Source organism: Hydra viridissima, unplaced genomic scaffold, assembly GCF_058129835.1.
Source record: "Hydra viridissima isolate aposymbiotic clone 2 unplaced genomic scaffold, HvirCarnegie_v1 scaffold_16, whole genome shotgun sequence".
Taxonomy (NCBI): domain Eukaryota; kingdom Metazoa; phylum Cnidaria; class Hydrozoa; order Anthoathecata; family Hydridae; genus Hydra; species Hydra viridissima.
In genome coordinates this window covers 3882233-3902274 of record NW_028324315.1, presented here as the reverse complement: position 1 = coordinate 3902274, position 20042 = coordinate 3882233, and the positions used below count along the sequence as shown (strand labels likewise).

Sequence of the window (20042 nt, the reverse complement as noted above, 5' to 3'; positions counted from 1 at the left end):
AGAAGAAAAAAAAGACCCATGTTGATCAGGTTTACTTCCCCGTCAGGTAAGTATGCCTTTCCCGTTGTGTGGGGAGCCTCGGACGTGCCCCAATCTTCGCAATTGTGGTTTTTTGATTGGACCCTAACCGCATCGTTCCGTTTTTTTTTCTTTTCTCTTTTTAATGGGCCGCACTCAGCAGTAGTGCAACGCCGAGGCAACCCGCGGTCAGGGCGAGGTAAACCTACGATCCCTTGACCAAATGCCAAAAATCAGATTAATATATGAGCCGGACTATGCCGGCGTACCAGATATTAAACTGATAAGAACAGATACTACACTTGATCTTTTTTTTTTTTTTTTTTTTATTTCCTTTTACGTCACATCAGCCATGGGCAGCTGTGGACGGTATAATTTACATATTTACAATTTCGTGATAAATTTATTTACAATCGTATATATTTTTTATTTGATTTTTTGCTATATAATATTTTTTTTTTTTTTTTTTTTTTTTTTTTTTTACTTAGTCAAGTTTTTTTTTTTTTTTTTTTTTTTATTTACATTATTTACATTTTATATATTACGGATATTATTTGTCGAGGGTTATGTTGTTTTGTGTTGTTGTGTTTTTGTAATGTTTTTTGATGTTTTCGTCGCAAATTTTAATAGCGGTTTTGTAAGTGTTTTGATTTTTGTTTTCTGTCTTTATTTCTGTTCTCAGTCTCTTTATTAGTAGCGTGTGAAAGTGCAGTGGAGCGTTTAGTTTTTTGTTTTCGAAAATCAGTGCGTTTCGTGTGTGTTGTATTGTTTCGTAAAAGGTGTCTATGCATGTGTCGCCTATACTTCTGTCTTGTGCGGTTGCAATACCCATAAGAAAAAATTTTAGGGTATTGCTGTATTTGTCGTTTGGGTATATGGTGTTCAGTATGTTTATGATTTGTATGCATATTTTCTGTGTGTCTGGGCAGTAGTAGAACCAGTGTTGCAATGTTTCCGTTTCGTTTTTGTCGCATCGTTTGCATGTTTTGTCTATGTTTTTGTTCCATTTGTGCATAGTGTTGAGTGATGGGAGTTTTCTGTGTATGTATTTGTATTGTATTTCGTTGGCTTTGTTATATAGGTTTCTGTCTTGTAGTTTTTGAAATTTTCTGTCCCAGTCTCGTTTTGTTATGGGCGTTTGTCCGGGTGGGAGTTTTCTGTTCCATTTTATATGTCTGTCGGGGGGTGTCATTTTTGATGTCAGTATTCTGTGGTATATTTGTTTGTTCGTTATCTGTGTCAGTTTTCTGTTTTTGTTTTCTATGTGGATGGATGGGATGTATTTGCGATATGTGTAATTTGGTGTTTCTGTGTTCAGTTTGTGCATCCATGTGGTCGGTATCCTTTTTGTTATTTCTGTTAGTGTTTTGTGTGGTATTTCTAGTTTGTCTGCTGTGAGTAGTCCTGGTGTCGATAAGTTACACAAGTCTGCTATTATTTGTATGTCTTGCGTTTTTGTGTGTTTTGTGGGTCTCGGTAGGGGGGGGAACGGGTTTTCTGTAGTGGGTTTTGTTGGCAGTAGGGGGTTATAGTATAGCGGTTGGTTCAGTATGGCTTCGAGTGTGTCGTCTTGTACTTTTATGTCTTTGGTAAATGTCTCCCAGTTGTGTATTAAGTCTCTGTATGTTTTGGGTATAGGGGGTTTTTCGTTGGGTGTGGTGGCTGTGTATAGCGTGTATTTGTTTTGTCTTGCGTTCCGGTATCTGTTTAAAAAGTGTATTGCTGTGTCTGTCCATGGCATGTGTGTATTGTGTGTGAGTATTTTGATCGTCCATTTTGTTTGTAGTGTCTGTGCTTTTGTGTTTATGTCTATTAGGTTTTGTCCTCCGTTGCGTATTGTCTGATGTAGCTGTGTTTTGTTGATTCTTGTTTTCGCGTTGTTCCATATAAAGTCGTATATAGGTGTCATGGTCTTGTCAATCTGTTTTTTGTTTGGTGTCGGTAGTATTTGTAGAGTGTGCCATAGTTTGCTGAGTATTAAGGTGTTCACCACTGTGATTTTTCCCTTAATACTCAGATTTTGTCTCTTCCAGTCTTGTATTTGTTTTTTGAATTTGTGTGTACATCTGTTCCAGTTTTCTGTTATGTCGTCTGTTCCGTCATTGGGGAAAGTCAGGCCTAGTGTGCGTATTTTGTTTTCTGTCCAGTCGAAGCCAAGCGGTCCGGTTTTTTTGTCTTTGTTTTGTCCTATCCACAGTCCTTGGCATTTGTCTCTGTTGAGTTTCTGTCCGGTAGCGGTTTCGAATCTGTGTAGGGTTTTGTCTAGGTTCTGTAAGGATTTCAGTTTCGTGATGTAGAAGAGTGTGTCGTCCGCGTATGCTGTTACCTTTGTTTCGTTGTAGTTTGTCTTTATGCCTTTTATGTGTTTGTTTTGTGTTATGTTTTGTATTAGTATGTCTGCCTGTAGTATGTAAAGTGTCATGGATAGAGGGCATCCTTGTCTTACCCCTCTTGTCGGGTAAAACGGTCGTGAGATGTGTCCGTTTGTTTTTATTTTTGTGGATATGTTTGTGTATAGCGTTTTTATGTTTCGTATAGTCTTGGGTCCGTAGTTGTATTTCGTCAGTGTTTTGAAAAGGTACGTCCAGTCTACTCTGTCGAATGCTTTTATTTGGTCGATGGATATGATTGCTGTGTTTCTCATGTCTTCGATGTTTGCTATTTTTATAATGTCTCTGGTGTACAGTAGGTTCATGTGTATTTGTCTGTGTGGGATGCATGCAGTCTGGTATTGGCTGATGATGTGTGGTAATGTATTTTTTATTCTGTTCGTCATTGTCTTTGTGATGAGTTTGTAGTCTATGTTCAGTAGGGAGATAGGTCGCCAGTTTGTTATGTCTGTTCTGTCTCCTTTTTTGTATATGCATGTGATTAGAGCGTCTCTTTGTGATTGTGTTAAGTAAGATCGGTCCAGTACTGCGTTTGTCATTTTTGTAAAGTGTTTTGTCAACAGCGGCCAGAATTTTTTATAGAACTCCGCTGTCAGTCCGTCTGTGCCTGGTGTCTTTTCGTTTTTCATGTTTTGTAGTGCTGTTGTGATTTCTTGTTCTGTATAGTCTTCGTCGCATAATTTTCTTTGTGTTTCTGTTAGTCGGGGGGTCTTCGTTTCGGTTAGTATTTCTGTCTGTGTCTGTATGTTCAGGTCTTCTTTGGTGTATAGTGATTCGTAAAAGTCCGTCATAACGTTTAGTATCTGTTCGGGGTCTTGCTGTAATTGTCCTTGTTTGTCTCTCAGTTCCGTTATTTCGTGGTGTGCCTGTCTTTGTTTTTCTAAATTGCAAAAGTAGTTCGTCGGGCGTTCTCCGTCTATGTTCCGTATCTGTTTTGTTCGTATTCGTGCGGCTTCTTCTTTTCGTCTCTGTATATGTTCGAGTTTGTGTCTAATGTTCGTGCTCATGGTGTTGTCTAGATGTTTCCGTTCCTCCTTTCTCAGTGTGTTTCTCAGTTTTCTCGTTAGTCTCAGTTCTTGTGTTTTGTTCTGTTTGTGTCGTTTGTGTGCGTATTTCAGTGTTGTTTCTTTTATCTGTTTTTTTGTATTTTCCCACCATTCTGGTATTTGTCTAAAGTCTGGGTGTTTTTCTGTTTGAATGGTTATTTGTTTTGTCATGAGGTCTATGTATGTCTTGTCATTTAGTAGGGTGTTGTTCAGTATCCAGTATCCCCTTCCTCTCGGTTGGGGCTGTACGTTTATGGTGATTGTCGGTGCGTTATAATGGTCTGAAAGTGTGGTGGGTTGGTGTTCTGCATTTGTGATGTATTGTCTTAGAGTCTTGCTTGTGTAAATTCTGTCTATTCTTGTTCTCGTCTTTGTCTGGCTGTGATAGTGTGTGTATTGTTGTTCGTTTGGGTGGAGTGTGCGGTAAATGTCTTCTACGTCTAAAGTGTAAATAAGGTCTTGTAGTGCGTGTTGTGAAATGCATCTGTATTTTTGTAGTGCTGGTGAACGTCTGTCTTTGTCTGATAGTGTTACGTTAAAGTCCCCCGCCAGTATGTAATGTCTGTCTCGAATTCTGGGCGTGCATAGTATGTTTTTTAGGTTTTCCCAGAATTCTTTTCGTTTGTATTGGTGTTGTGTGGTGTTTCCTGATGGTGCGTATACGTTTATCATAGTAATGTCTAGTTTGTCAATGTGTATGTCTGTGATTTGGTATTTACCTTGTACGTCGTTTACGGTGTTTGTCGGTTTGATTGTAGGGTCTTTTATGTGTATGAGTGTTCCGTCGGTGTTTTGTTTTCCGGAGCTGAATAGTATGGTGCCTGTGCATAGCGTAGCTGTTTGTCTGTACAAGTCAGGCGTGATGTGCGTCTCTTGTAGAAAAGTTATGTGTTGTTCTGATTGCTGTATGTTATGCAAAATCTCCCTTCTTCTCTGGAGATTTCGCATACCAGCCGTATTCATTGTTTTTATTGTAATAGTCATTTTTATTTTTATTTTTTTAGTTTGGAGATATCGTGTGTGTAGTTGGTTAAGTTAGGTCTCTGGTCGGTTAGGTTTTCGTTTCGTTTTTATGTCGTTCATTTTAGTTTCTTTTGTTGGCGTCGTCACACTTTTTCTTTTCGTAGGTTTTTGTTGGGTGTCTGTTTTTGTGTCCGTCACCGTAGGCTCTGTTTCCATTGGTGTAGGAGTCGGTGTCGAGTTTTGTGACTGTCTTGTGACGTCAGCGTTGTTGGTGTGTTCAAGCTCAGTGTTTTTTTCGTTTGTGTTGTCTTGCTTTTTTGTTGTTGTCGGTACTGGTTGGGTTTCCGTTTTGTGTGGTAGCGTTATGCTTGTTTGGGGTCTGGGTGCTGGTTTGGGTATCAGCGTCATTTGTTTTTTCTTTTCCGTCTCTCCGTTTGTTGCGTTTTGTATGTTATGGGGTTTGTCTGCTTCTTGTTTTTGTGTTTTTTCTATTTCCCCGTCTTCGTCCTCATCTTGTGACATTTCGTCAGTGTCTGAAATTGCTAGGTCTGCCAGTAGCTCTTGTGTGTCTCTTGGTTTGTGTATGGGTGTCGTGTTTTTTCCCCTGAAATATAGGTGGTGCAGCCTGTTGTCTATCTTAATTGTCGGAGGTATTTTGCTTACGTCAACAGTCGGGATGATGTGAACGAGTCTCCGTCCGTCTCGTATTTGGTTGTTGCTTGTGTAATATCCGTAAGAAATATTTACTATCTTACCAAAATCTTTAAGCTCTTCATAGATCTCTTGGTTTAGTACCGATGCGTCTGTCTTGATCGTGATTAATAGTACTTGGTTTCTTCTCGGTTTGATTGTTGTCTTCTGTAATTCTCCCGGAATGTTTAATCCCTTTAGAGTTAGCTCTTGGACTTTCTCTTTCGATTTAAGTTCTACCGTGTATTGGCCCCTTCCCGTATATTGTATGGATGTTATGCATCCTGGGCCAATCACCTTTTGGATTGCTACTTGTATTTCTCCCACTTTTTTTTCTATTCCATTTGGGGTTTGGTCTTTGGTAAAGGACATTAGTTGAAAGATCCGGGAGTGTATTTCCTCTTTTAAAGCTCTTTTTTCGGCTTCTTTTGTGTTTGTTTGGAAGTCTTGTGGTGGTGCTGTTCCGGGCTGTTTCTTTTTCAGCGCCTCTGCAAAAGAAAGTGCTGACCCGTTTTTTTGTTTGTTTGCGTCTTCGTTTGAAGGTTTCGGGTCAGCAGATTTGATTTTTTGTTGGTCAGTAGAATGTGGCTGACCGTTCTCAACAATTTTTTGGCTATTTGAAATGCCTTCTGCTTTGGTTTCAGAAGTAGTTAGCTTTGAAATCGATTGGACTTTGAGAGTTTCCATTTTTTGCGATTTGATTTAGTTTACGCTCTGCTTTTATTTTTTTGTTTTGCTTTTTAGGGCTGTTTCTTTTGTTTAGCTAGGGTAGCTAAAGAAAGTGTTCTAGGTTTTTGTCAAAAGAAACCTAGGAGAAAACTCTGCGAATAAATTCGGCTTAAAAAAATTAAAAAAAGAAGATATACAGCGAACTGTATATCTTTAAAGTTTTTCACTTGGGTAAGTGTTTTTTAAAAGTTTCTGTAGCAAAGGCTTCGCTACAGAGGAAAGTTACGTTTTCGCCTCTACGGAGGAGAAAAAAAGTTTTGAAGGAAAATAGTCTCTTACGCGGGGTGTCTCTAAGTCTTCGCAGCGAGATGCAAAACCATAAATAAACCACCGAAGCAAGTAAAACTAATTTTTTTAAAAACTCAATAAGAAAGAACTCAAGATAAACTTTATTAAAACTTTACTAAAATCACTAAAAGATACTACACTTGATCTTAGCCATTAGGCCGAGAAGCGATACTTTTTCAACGAATTTGTGTGCTGGCTCCCTCCCTTTGAACGAAAAAACTTGTGGGCATTTGAATAAGTCGATGGGTAACTGTAAGTTTGAACAATGAAAACATGGGCTCGTTGTATGAAACTAAAACTGCAACAATTTCATTCTAAAACATTTGGGTTTTTTAACCTTCTTTCAGAAATAACCCAACTAACCAAGATTTAAAAATAACACTGGGCAGCAGCAGATTCAAATGCATAATGCGATCAAAAGCCAAGTTGAACAATCCAAAATCAACTCAAAATACTAGCGCCCCGACAGATTTTTTCTGTCAAAAAACATTTGGAGAACCTCTGTATTTAAATGTTCTTTTCATCTGTTGTAACGATGGTACTTTAATCCATCACCAAAACAGCAGAGCTTAGGAAGATTTGTTTGTCATTAGCCTCAAACTTTTCCCAAATAGCAATTTCTCACAAACTAAAATCTAAAAAACAAAGTTGAAGTTTAAAAATTTGGACGGTGTAAACTAATTTAAGACTTTAAACTGAGTAGCAAGAAATATTTTTGAAATATTTCAGTTTACATATAAATTAAACAAAGCATTTTATTGGAAGAAATGAACTCCTTAAATGTTTACTGACAAAAAGGTAAAACAATTTAAAAAAGTGACCTAAAACACTCAAAACATCAAACGACAAATGGAAAAGGACAAACTTATGACCCTAAATTACAGTTGACAGCATCATGTTAGCAAAAGTAATGCATGCATACACACAAACGCGCATACATACTTACATTCAAACATGCATACATACTTACATACAATTTTCCATACATACATACATACATACATACATACATACATACATACAAACAAACTTCCATACATACATACATACATACATATATTCATGCATCCATGCGTCATGCCAATACCTTAGGACATTTAAACAGTGCGCTCTCAGTCCTGGACCACAGATAACCATGGGACTGATAGAGATAGCACCATACTGGAAGATATAGCTTGCCTTCATCATAATCAGGTGGAATGTCAACAAATTGATTTCTATTCATGCTAATAGCCACAGAGCCATACAGAAAACTGCAGGGAACTTTGCAATGGAGCAATTGCAGATTGTCAGGCCAACTAATGAATTTATGGCAGAGATAACGAAGAAAATCATGAAAAGCCTTGCACATCTTATCTCGATTTTTCACAAACTCACAGAGTGTGGTGAATGGAACAATGCAAAGTTTTTTTTAAAAATTTTTAATATATTACATTTTTTACATACTGCCCAACCTAAATCAAGCCTAAAAATGTATTTGCTTAAATCATAGAACCTCAGGATTGATGGAGAACAAATTTAAAAATACTATCTAGCAGACTTGGGTCAATTTCAATTGTAAATGTAATTGAATTAGGATTACTTGAAATTTTAATAGCAACTGAATTACAATGACTTGGACTTGTAATTCACTTACAAGTCATATCATTACAATTACTTGTGACTGTACCTTATAAAATACAATAACAATTACTTCATGAAAATACATTTAATTACAATTAAGTTACAGCCACAATTGAGCCAAGTCTGATGCTAACCTAACTTAACCCTTAACCAACCTTGCCCCAGAACCATATGTACACTCAAAATTCAGTACTTTCGATATTTTATTTTCAATGCTTAGACTTGCTACCTGAGGCTGGGTTAATTTTAACAAAAACTCTGTAAAACATTGAAAAGCCATGTTATGAAAAAGCCAAACAAAAGGTTTGATTCAAAGTGCATTGAACATGCCATTTAAAAAAAAAAAAATTGTCACGTATCTTTCATCAAACTAAAGGATTGTTTTAAAGAAGTGGACTTGTACAGATTGTCCATTGAAAAGTATCCCTAATTGACCATTCATTTGTTGGCCTTGTGTCAGTTTAACTGTAAAAGAAATAAAGCTGTGAACAAACTAAAGAGATATTCTCAGAAAGATGCTTCTTCTGTTTCACTCACCGATACGAGCGAGAAGAACTCCTCACTTTTCCTCGCTCACTGGGATGCTCTTGTGAGTAGCAGTAGTAGCAGTGGTAGTGCAGATTTTAATACAGATATTTCAGGAACTCAAGACGGACTCTGAAAGTCTCTTGTGACTACCCCTAAAAATGCAAATTTATTTCTAAGCATTATTTTTTTTTTTAAATCAGGAACTACTTTTAAGTATTTTTGAAGACTTGAGAGAGTAAAGTGTACAAAACAGTAGTGGCTAAACTGCTTCAAGTTTTAAAATATAAGGTAGAAAACATTGAAAATAAGTAGCGCAGTACTTTTTGTTACTTAAAGCATTTTTGATAAATGATAAAAACTTAAATGGAACTCCTCTAAACTCACTTGTCTTGGTTTTGCCTTAGATACTCTTTTCTTTCATTTTTTTTTTTTTTTTTTTTTTTTTTTTTTATTAGAAACAAACCAAAAGCACCTTTTCGGCTCCTTGACGCTAGGCCGACACCAAAAACTTTAGTAGGACTGCGCGTAACCACTACACCGTTGTTAAACTAAGATCGTAGTAACTAAGTAACTAAGTTAAACTAAATTCGTGGAGCGTAGTAACTCCTTCAGTTTACCTGTCAGTTAAATGATGAAAAGTGTACGCGATCATTCGATCGTAGGCTTTTTTTTTTTATTTCATTGTTCCCCTTCCCGAAACCCCGAAATGAACGAAATACGATTGGCAAGTATTTGATGCATACCTTAATACACAGTGACTAAAATGTAGTATGTGTTTTTTCCGTGCCCAGCGAATGGTCGGAAGATAGTGCATGCTTTTAGATATCTTAGAGCTTGCGGTTTCATACTAGTGCCAAAGCCTTTGTGTGATTCTTTTTTAAAAAAAAGCAGAAGTTAGATTTTTTGCATTTAATGACAAAAAAACAAAAATTTTAGCAAGATCTAATGATTAAATTTGAATAATGATTTGTAAAAACCATGTTCTGCCTCAGTTGCACATAAAATGATCATATTCTAATCAAGAAGTAGTTAAGCTCTCTCAATCTTTTATTTTCTGCAACCTTCCTAAAGAAAAACATTCGTTATTCAAAAGAAATTATTCAAACAGTTTTTTGTTTTCTTTTCTTTCTTTTCCATTTGTGATCAAATTATGGTTAGTACTAACGGTAGCACATTGCATCCACTTCCTTGTTATTAGTATTTTCTTACCAGCATTAACAACATTCGTTATTTCGTAACTATCCAATTAATGCTTAATAGTTTTAAAATTTACCACAAAAGACTACATTAACTGTCTTGTAAGCGCCAATAAGAATATAATTAAATAAGTATACAACGCCTGGAAGGAAGAAATGTGCTGCTGTTTGTCTTTCTATAATCATCAACGAAGAAATGAAAAAGAAAAATCGGACTCTGGTTTGATTGACAATTCTCAATGCAATTTATACATTCTTGACGCACACAAACATGGTGACAAACAAACAATACTAGGAGCCAATAGTAATTTGCTAAAATTTGATTTTTTTTTTTTTGCAGGAATAGAGTTCTTATAGTTTTCGTTTCTAAAAAAGAAAAAAAAAAAAAAAAATGAAGAAAGAAAACAAGTCAAACAAAAAAACAACAACAACAAAAAACAAATAGGTTTTCAGTTGTTCATAGACTAAGACGGATTAGAACAACTCGAGTATTTTATTTTAGCAGCTAATTTGTTCTCGGCGATGTTTGCTCCATAAAATATAACGATTGCAACAGATATTTTCATTTGAACCCATTTTCTAATGCGTATAATGTTTTTAAAATTTGTGTGGCATAAGACTCTCGTCTCTTTCTCTTGCGCTTCTTGTCACCAGTTCCAGCGACTTTTCCGCCTTTCTTACCAGCGCGCTTCTCGCCTTTTTTTGCCACCTTTGGCGCTTGTTTTCCTCCGGCTTTTGGTGCGTCAGATCATTTCGACGAGCTTAGCAGTGAAAATTTTTTCTTCTTTGTTTTCATTGCATTGCAACTGGATTTAATTTAAAGTAGATTTGTGGTTTCCAACTTGATAACTTTTCCGTTCTACGCACTTCTATTGGTTTTTAAAAGATTACGTCATTTGAGCATTGTTTATTTCTTTTTCACTATTGGTCAAAAAACTCTTTTCTGTTTAACAAAAAGCCGCACGAGATCTCTAGTCTGTCAGTCTGTTTTCAGTAGAAAACAAAATGTAAGCACGTGGAAAAGGTGGAAAAGCTAAGGCTAAGAGTGGCTTTCTTCAGTTTCCTGTTGGTCGTGTCTAATCTCATCGGTTTAGGCGCACCATCTACTTAGCTGGAGTTTTTGAAAACCTCTCCGCCGAAAATGTTAGAGCTAGCTGGTAATGCTGCACGCGATAACCAGAGAGCCAGGATCATTCCTCGTCGTTTGCAGCTAGCTGTTCGCAACGACGAAGAAGTTAAACAAGCTGTTGTTTGGTGTTACAATCGCGAGCAGCGGTGTGTTGCCAAACATTCAGGCTATGTTGCAATCGTTCCAAAACGGCAATCTAAACAATACCAAAGGCTAATTTCATAGCTACACACCTGTTCAAAGATTATTGTTAAGGCATTGGAAACTTACGCGAAGTTGATTTGTAGACTTGCTGTAACTGATCCAAACATGCAATAATAGCTGTTTTCAAGTCATAAACTACAAGTCAAAAAATATACCAGAATCCAATATGAAATATACAAAAATGGATGGAAATTGTTACTATTGTTGTTACTATCATTACTGTTAGTTTGTTATTGCCATTACTTATTTTTTATGATTATTACGATTGTTATTATCGTTATTATCATTGCTGTTGGTATTATTATTAGTCTGTTATTGCTATCATCATCTTTTATTACCATTATTACGATTGTTATTATTTTCAATCTTACTATTATTATCATAATTTTATTATTGCGACTATTTTTTTTTTCTTTCAACAATTGTTACCATTATTGTTTTTTATTACAGCCACACATTGTATGATTTCTGGTGTTGCAGCCGTTCGATCACGCTTACTGTTTGCGACTAGATTTTCATTGATTTTATAAGAAAGAAAAAAAAACAACAACAACAACAAAGAACTTTTGAACGAAATAAAATGTGTTTACACTTTTAGGAAGCTTTGTTTACCTTCTCACTGACAAATCTTCACTCGAGGATATATACATAACATATAAATACACATAAAATATACCTTTTCTCAAATACTCGTTTACGTCCAGTAACTCATAGAGGGCTGAGTGAGGGTTTTTTTTTTTTTGCATCTTTAAAGGGGGCGAGCGCGAACGCAGGCCCCCACTACCAGAAATTGTACGGTCGAGTTACCGACGTTAGCGGTAATCGCAGGGGTCAGCCCAGGCGAAGTGCAATGCAAGAGCCTCACCCTGGAAGAAGCCCCATGTTGATCAGGTTTACTTCCCCGTCAGGTAAGTATGCCTTTCCCGTTGTGTGGGGAGCCTCGGACGTGCCCCAATCTTCGCAATTGTGGTTTTTTGATTGGACCCTAACCGCATCGTTCCGTTTTTTTTTCTTTTCTCTTTTTAATGGGCCGCACTCAGCAGTAGTGCAACGCCGAGGCAACCCGCGGTCAGGGCGAGGTAAACCTACGATCCCTTGACCAAATGCCAAAAATCAGATTAATATATGAGCCGGACTATGCCGGCGTACCAGATATTAAACTGATAAGAACAGATACTACACTTGATCTTAGCCATTAGGCCGAGAAGCGATACTTTTTCAACGAATTTGTGTGCTGGCTCCCTCCCTTTGAACGAAAAAACTTGTGGGCATTTGAATAAGTCGATGGGTAACTGTAAGTTTGAACAATGAAAACATGGGCTCGTTGTATGAAACTAAAACTGCAACAATTTCATTCTAAAACATTTGGGTTTTTTAACCTTCTTTCAGAAATAACCCAACTAACCAAGATTTAAAAATAACACTGGGCAGCAGCAGATTCAAATGCATAATGCGATCAAAAGCCAAGTTGAACAATCCAAAATCAACTCAAAATACTAGCGCCCCGACAGATTTTTTCTGTCAAAAAACATTTGGAGAACCTCTGTATTTAAATGTTCTTTTCATCTGTTGTAACGATGGTACTTTAATCCATCACCAAAACAGCAGAGCTTAGGAAGATTTGTTTGTCATTAGCCTCAAACTTTTCCCAAATAGCAATTTCTCACAAACTAAAATCTAAAAAACAAAGTTGAAGTTTAAAAATTTGGACGGTGTAAACTAATTTAAGACTTTAAACTGAGTAGCAAGAAATATTTTTGAAATATTTCAGTTTACATATAAATTAAACAAAGCATTTTATTGGAAGAAATGAACTCCTTAAATGTTTACTGACAAAAAGGTAAAACAATTTAAAAAAGTGACCTAAAACACTCAAAACATCAAACGACAAATGGAAAAGGACAAACTTATGACCCTAAATTACAGTTGACAGCATCATGTTAGCAAAAGTAATGCATGCATACACACAAACGCGCATACATACTTACATTCAAACATGCATACATACTTACATACAATTTTCCATACATACATACATACATACATACATACATACATACATACATACAAACAAACTTCCATACATACATACATACATACATATATTCATGCATCCATGCGTCATGCCAATACCTTAGGACATTTAAACAGTGCGCTCTCAGTCCTGGACCACAGATAACCATGGGACTGATAGAGATAGCACCATACTGGAAGATATAGCTTGCCTTCATCATAATCAGGTGGAATGTCAACAAATTGATTTCTATTCATGCTAATAGCCACAGAGCCATACAGAAAACTGCAGGGAACTTTGCAATGGAGCAATTGCAGATTGTCAGGCCAACTAATGAATTTATGGCAGAGATAACGAAGAAAATCATGAAAAGCCTTGCACATCTTATCTCGATTTTTCACAAACTCACAGAGTGTGGTGAATGGAACAATGCAAAGTTTTTTTTAAAAATTTTTAATATATTACATTTTTTACATACTGCCCAACCTAAATCAAGCCTAAAAATGTATTTGCTTAAATCATAGAACCTCAGGATTGATGGAGAACAAATTTAAAAATACTATCTAGCAGACTTGGGTCAATTTCAATTGTAAATGTAATTGAATTAGGATTACTTGAAATTTTAATAGCAACTGAATTACAATGACTTGGACTTGTAATTCACTTACAAGTCATATCATTACAATTACTTGTGACTGTACCTTATAAAATACAATAACAATTACTTCATGAAAATACATTTAATTACAATTAAGTTACAGCCACAATTGAGCCAAGTCTGATGCTAACCTAACTTAACCCTTAACCAACCTTGCCCCAGAACCATATGTACACTCAAAATTCAGTACTTTCGATATTTTATTTTCAATGCTTAGACTTGCTACCTGAGGCTGGGTTAATTTTAACAAAAACTCTGTAAAACATTGAAAAGCCATGTTATGAAAAAGCCAAACAAAAGGTTTGATTCAAAGTGCATTGAACATGCCATTTAAAAAAAAAAAAATTGTCACGTATCTTTCATCAAACTAAAGGATTGTTTTAAAGAAGTGGACTTGTACAGATTGTCCATTGAAAAGTATCCCTAATTGACCATTCATTTGTTGGCCTTGTGTCAGTTTAACTGTAAAAGAAATAAAGCTGTGAACAAACTAAAGAGATATTCTCAGAAAGATGCTTCTTCTGTTTCACTCACCGATACGAGCGAGAAGAACTCCTCACTTTTCCTCGCTCACTGGGATGCTCTTGTGAGTAGCAGTAGTAGCAGTGGTAGTGCAGATTTTAATACAGATATTTCAGGAACTCAAGACGGACTCTGAAAGTCTCTTGTGACTACCCCTAAAAATGCAAATTTATTTCTAAGCATTATTTTTTTTTTTAAATCAGGAACTACTTTTAAGTATTTTTGAAGACTTGAGAGAGTAAAGTGTACAAAACAGTAGTGGCTAAACTGCTTCAAGTTTTAAAATATAAGGTAGAAAACATTGAAAATAAGTAGCGCAGTACTTTTTGTTACTTAAAGCATTCTTGATAAATGATAAAAACTTAAATGGAACTCCTCTAAACTCACTTGTCTTGGTTTTGCCTTAGATACTCTTTTCTTTCATTTTTTTTTTTTTTTTTTTTTTTTTTTTTTATTAGAAACAAACCAAAAGCACCTTTTCGGCTCCTTGACGCTAGGCCGACACCAAAAACTTTAGTAGGACTGCGCGTAACCACTACACCGTTGTTAAACTAAGATCGTAGTAACTAAGTAACTAAGTTAAACTAAATTCGTGGAGCGTAGTAACTCCTTCAGTTTACCTGTCAGTTAAATGATGAAAAGTGTACGCGATCATTCGATCGTAGGCTTTTTTTTTTTATTTCATTGTTCCCCTTCCCGAAACCCCGAAATGAACGAAATACGATTGGCAAGTATTTGATGCATACCTTAATACACAGTGACTAAAATGTAGTATGTGTTTTTTCCGTGCCCAGCGAATGGTCGGAAGATAGTGCATGCTTTTAGATATCTTAGAGCTTGCGGTTTCATACTAGTGCCAAAGCCTTTGTGTGATTCTTTTTTAAAAAAAAGCAGAAGTTAGATTTTTTGCATTTAATGACAAAAAAACAAAAATTTTAGCAAGATCTAATGATTAAATTTGAATAATGATTTGTAAAAACCATGTTCTGCCTCAGTTGCACATAAAATGATCATATTCTAATCAAGAAGTAGTTAAGCTCTCTCAATCTTTTATTTTCTGCAACCTTCCTAAAGAAAAACATTCGTTATTCAAAAGAAATTATTCAAACAGTTTTTTGTTTTCTTTTCTTTCTTTTCCATTTGTGATCAAATTATGGTTAGTACTAACGGTAGCACATTGCATCCACTTCCTTGTTATTAGTATTTTCTTACCAGCATTAACAACATTCGTTATTTCGTAACTATCCAATTAATGCTTAATAGTTTTAAAATTTACCACAAAAGACTACATTAACTGTCTTGTAAGCGCCAATAAGAATATAATTAAATAAGTATACAACGCCTGGAAGGAAGAAATGTGCTGCTGTTTGTCTTTCTATAATCATCAACGAAGAAATGAAAAAGAAAAATCGGACTCTGGTTTGATTGACAATTCTCAATGCAATTTATACATTCTTGACGCACACAAACATGGTGACAAACAAACAATACTAGGAGCCAATAGTAATTTGCTAAAATTTGATTTTTTTTTTTTTGCAGGAATAGAGTTCTTATAGTTTTCGTTTCTAAAAAAGAAAAAAAAAAAAAAAAATGAAGAAAGAAAACAAGTCAAACAAAAAAACAACAACAACAAAAAACAAATAGGTTTTCAGTTGTTCATAGACTAAGACGGATTAGAACAACTCGAGTATTTTATTTTAGCAGCTAATTTGTTCTCGGCGATGTTTGCTCCATAAAATATAACGATTGCAACAGATATTTTCATTTGAACCCATTTTCTAATGCGTATAATGTTTTTAAAATTTGTGTGGCATAAGACTCTCGTCTCTTTCTCTTGCGCTTCTTGTCACCAGTTCCAGCGACTTTTCCGCCTTTCTTACCAGCGCGCTTCTCGCCTTTTTTTGCCACCTTTGGCGCTTGTTTTCCTCCGGCTTTTGGTGCGTCAGATCATTTCGACGAGCTTAGCAGTGAAAATTTTTTCTTCTTTGTTTTCATTGCATTGCAACTGGATTTAATTTAAAGTAGATTTGTGGTTTCCAACTTGATAACTTTTCCGTTCTACGCACTTCTATTGGTTTTTAAAAGATTACGTCATTTGAGCATTGTTTATTTCTTTTTCACTATTGGTCAAAAAACTCTTTTCTGTTTAACAAAAAGCCGCACGAGATCTCTAGTCTGTCAGTCTGTTTTCAGTAGAAAACAAAATGTAAGCACGTGGAAAAGGTGGAAAAGCTAAGGCTAAGAGTGGCTTTCTTCAGTTTCCTGTTGGTCGTGTCTAATCTCATCGGTTTAGGCGCACCATCTACTTAGCTGGAGTTTTTGAAAACCTCTCCGCCGAAAATGTTAGAGCTAGCTGGTAATGCTGCACGCGATAACCAGAGAGCCAGGATCATTCCTCGTCGTTTGCAGCTAGCTGTTCGCAACGACGAAGAAGTTAAACAAGCTGTTGTTTGGTGTTACAATCGCGAGCAGCGGTGTGTTGCCAAACATTCAGGCTATGTTGCAATCGTTCCAAAACGGCAATCTAAACAATACCAAAGGCTAATTTCATAGCTACACACCTGTTCAAAGATTATTGTTAAGGCATTGGAAACTTACGCGAAGTTGATTTGTAGACTTGCTGTAACTGATCCAAACATGCAATAATAGCTGTTTTCAAGTCATAAACTACAAGTCAAAAAATATACCAGAATCCAATATGAAATATACAAAAATGGATGGAAATTGTTACTATTGTTGTTACTATCATTACTGTTAGTTTGTTATTGCCATTACTTATTTTTTATGATTATTACGATTGTTATTATCGTTATTATCATTGCTGTTGGTATTATTATTAGTCTGTTATTGCTATCATCATCTTTTATTACCATTATTACGATTGTTATTATTTTCAATCTTACTATTATTATCATAATTTTATTATTGCGACTATTTTTTTTTTCTTTCAACAATTGTTACCATTATTGTTTTTTATTACAGCCACACATTGTATGATTTCTGGTGTTGCAGCCGTTCGATCACGCTTACTGTTTGCGACTAGATTTTCATTGATTTTATAAGAAAGAAAAAAAAACAACAACAACAACAAAGAACTTTTGAACGAAATAAAATGTGTTTACACTTTTAGGAAGCTTTGTTTACCTTCTCACTGACAAATCTTCACTCGAGGATATATACATAACATATAAATACACATAAAATATACCTTTTCTCAAATACTCGTTTACGTCCAGTAACTCATAGAGGGCTGAGTGAGGGTTTTTTTTTTTTTGCATCTTTAAAGGGGGCGAGCGCGAACGCAGGCCCCCACTACCAGAAATTGTACGGTCGAGTTACCGACGTTAGCGGTAATCGCAGGGGTCAGCCCAGGCGAAGTGCAATGCAAGAGCCTCACCCTGGAAGAAGCCCCATGTTGATCAGATATTATGATTTTTATTTCGGGTCCTCCAGCTAGTTGCCTTGCGGACCCTAGTCATGATTTACACGAGTGTTCGTTAACAAAGTTAAAGAAATTAAAAAAAAATAAACTCGTGGCAATCATGACGGCGAACAGAACATGGCCAAAAAAATTCAAAATAAAAAATAAAAAGTAAAAGGCCAAAACCAAAAGTAAAAAGGAAAAAAAGAAAAAAGAAAAACGAAAAGGTTTCAACGAATAAGAGCTTTTTAAGATCATCGCAAAAAACTACTCAGTTTCAATTTTATTTCTAGTTTATTTTCATCGTTCCAAGTGTTTTTTGTTTCTTTGAAAAATTCCTCTAAAGTGTTACTTTCTTTTGCTATTTGGTATTCAGTATTTATTATTTTTTTAAGTTTCCCTTCAAATTCTTTTAGGAGGTTCTCTTTCGAGACAGTGGTTCGCTCATGATGTGCTCTCATTCTATTACAATATATGTGGAAGAAAAGTTCATTAAAAATAAAGTTACCAAATTTATATTCATGCGCGCTATCATTAGGTCCAAATAAAAAGAGTTTAAAAGTATTTTTAAAAGGTTCGGTTTTGGGATACAAAATGTTTAAAAAAGAGACTGCGTATTTTATTAAAGGTTGCACCTTTTCACAGTTGAACAACATGTGCGGTAGATTTTCGCTTTCTTTCATACATTGCGGGCATAGGTCGTCACTGACGTAGCCTCTTTTTTTAAAAATTGCGTTTGTGGGCAATGCAAAATGAATGGCTTTATATTTAATTTCGCTCGCTTTATTGTTCTTTTGGCTTTTGTGTATTTTATAGAAAAGTTTTTCCCACTCCATTTCGGTAGTGTTGAGCATGTTTTCTTTGAAAATTTTATTCCATTTTAAAAAATGTGTTTTTGTTTTTGCAACTTCTTTTTCCATTAGAATTTTATAGATGGTTTTGGGTTTTAAATTTTGAATGTTTATTTTTGAGTTATTCGACACCGTTAAAGTCAGGTCGGCTTTGTTGTGGTCGTAGTTTTGATGTTCGTTTTCGATTTTGTGTTTCCAGTCGGGGGGGAGGGAGGATGTGATTTGTTTGAGTTCGTTTTCGGTTAGATTTATCAGTCTGTTGTCAAGGAAGCCCGGTCTGAATACGTTGGAAATGTCGGCCAGTTTTATCAGTTCGTTTCGTTTTGCGTTGTTTGTCGGTGTTAGAGTTTTGTTTTGTTTGCGTATATGTGGGTTGTAGAAGATGGGTTGTCTCAGTATTTGTTCTATGGTGAGGTGTTTATGCGTTTGGTATTTTGTCAGTTCGGTCCAGTCATTGATCATTTGTCTGTAGTATAGAGGTAAGGTCTTGAGGGTCGCGTCTGAGTGTGTGGTCAGAAAAACTAGGTTTCCCTGACCGGCGTTTCTGTATTTGTTTAGTATGTGTTCGGCTGTGTCGCGCCAAGGTCCTGTGTTTTTGCCGTTGAAAAGTTTGGACACCCAGCTCGCTTGAATGGATTTGAGTTTTTCGCTGATGTTTATTATTTTGAGTCCACCCTTTTCAATCGGCAGTTTTGAGATGTTTTTGTTTGTTTTGATATTTTTGTTGTCCCACAAATAGTTTTGAATGATGTTTTCGAGGTTAGTAATAAGTTTTTGGCAGGGTAGAGGTAGGGTAAAGGCAAGGTGCCACATGCCGCTGAGTAGCGACTGGTTTATAATTAGCGCCTTGCCCTTAAAGGAGAGTTTAACCCTCGACCATTTGAGGATTTTCTCTCGAACTTTGCCTACCTCTTCCCTCCACTGTTTGTGGGCGCTGTACTCATTGTTGTTGGAAAAGAGAACTCCTAAGCTCCTGAAGCAGGGATCTCCCCACTCGAAGCCTAGGTAGTCCTCCTTGTTTTGAGTGATGTTGGTACCTAACCACAGTCCTTGGCATTTGTCGCGGTTCAGTTTTGTTCCAGTAGCTCTGTAATTAATGTCTAGTGCGTGTCCAAGTTCGGTAATTGAGTCGTCTCCGGTCAAGTAGAAGTTGGTGTCGTCAGCATATTGAAGTATTTTTGTTTCATTTTTGTTAATCATAATTCCTTTTATTTTTGGGTTTTTTCTTATATAGCCCGCAAAAATTTCAGCTTGGATGTTGTAAAGCATCATTGAAAGGGGACAACCTTGTCTTACTCCTCTGATTACTTTGATATTTTGGGAAAGAAAACCGTTTATTTTAACGCGCGCGGATATGTCGTAATAAAGCGTTTTTATAAAATTAGTAAATAAAAAACCGAAGCCGAAAAATCGTAGGCTATCAAATAAAAAAATACGATCCACCCTGTCGAAGGCCTTCACCTGGTCTATGGAGATTATCGAGGCGTTCATTTTGTTTTCATGGGCTATTTTTATGATATCTCTTGTGTAACTGAGGTTGTCATAGATGGTCCTGTCCGGGATACATGCCGTCTGGCATTCGCTAATTATTTGCGGGAGGACATGTCTCAACCTGTTGGCCAGGACCTTCGACAGTATTTTATAATCAGTGTTCAGGAGAGATATCGGTCTCCAGTTATTAATATCTTTTTTTTCTCCTTTTTTGTAGAGGCATATAATTATAGCTTGTTTTTGTGACTCCGTCATTTCGCCGTGTTTTAGGACGGAGTTGT

At 36.1% G+C, this 20042-nt stretch overlaps 1 long non-coding RNA gene, 2 other non-coding genes and 3 pseudogenes across 4 annotated transcripts; all 6 read right to left on the bottom strand.

Moving 5' to 3' along the window:
- Positions 1-158: 158 nt before the first annotated feature.
- Positions 159-391, bottom strand: LOC149877557 (U2 spliceosomal RNA; annotated as a pseudogene).
- A 5724-nt stretch (positions 392-6115) lies between these two features.
- Positions 6116-6294, bottom strand: LOC149877556 (U2 spliceosomal RNA; annotated as a pseudogene).
- LOC149877553 (uncharacterized) lies at positions 6237-17415 on the bottom strand. 2 transcript variants are annotated; one of them, XR_016447951.1, is made up of 6 exons: positions 14386-17415; positions 14011-14153; positions 10871-12481; positions 8660-10796; positions 8285-8427; positions 6237-6759 (listed from the first exon to the last, which is right to left on the bottom strand). It is a non-coding gene; the product is annotated as an uncharacterized LOC149877553 (long non-coding RNA). The 2 variants fall into 2 exon arrangements; XR_016447950.1 differs by having other exon boundaries at positions 8660-12481.
- Positions 11557-11720, bottom strand: LOC149877555 (U1 spliceosomal RNA). The gene has a single exon (XR_016448155.1). It is a non-coding gene; the product is annotated as a U1 spliceosomal RNA (small nuclear RNA).
- LOC149877554 (U2 spliceosomal RNA) lies at positions 11825-12016 on the bottom strand. Its single transcript, XR_016448233.1, has one exon. It is a non-coding gene; the product is annotated as a U2 spliceosomal RNA (small nuclear RNA).
- On the bottom strand, positions 17283-17420 carry LOC149877552 (U1 spliceosomal RNA; annotated as a pseudogene).
- Between the last annotated feature and the right edge of the window lie 2622 nt (positions 17421-20042).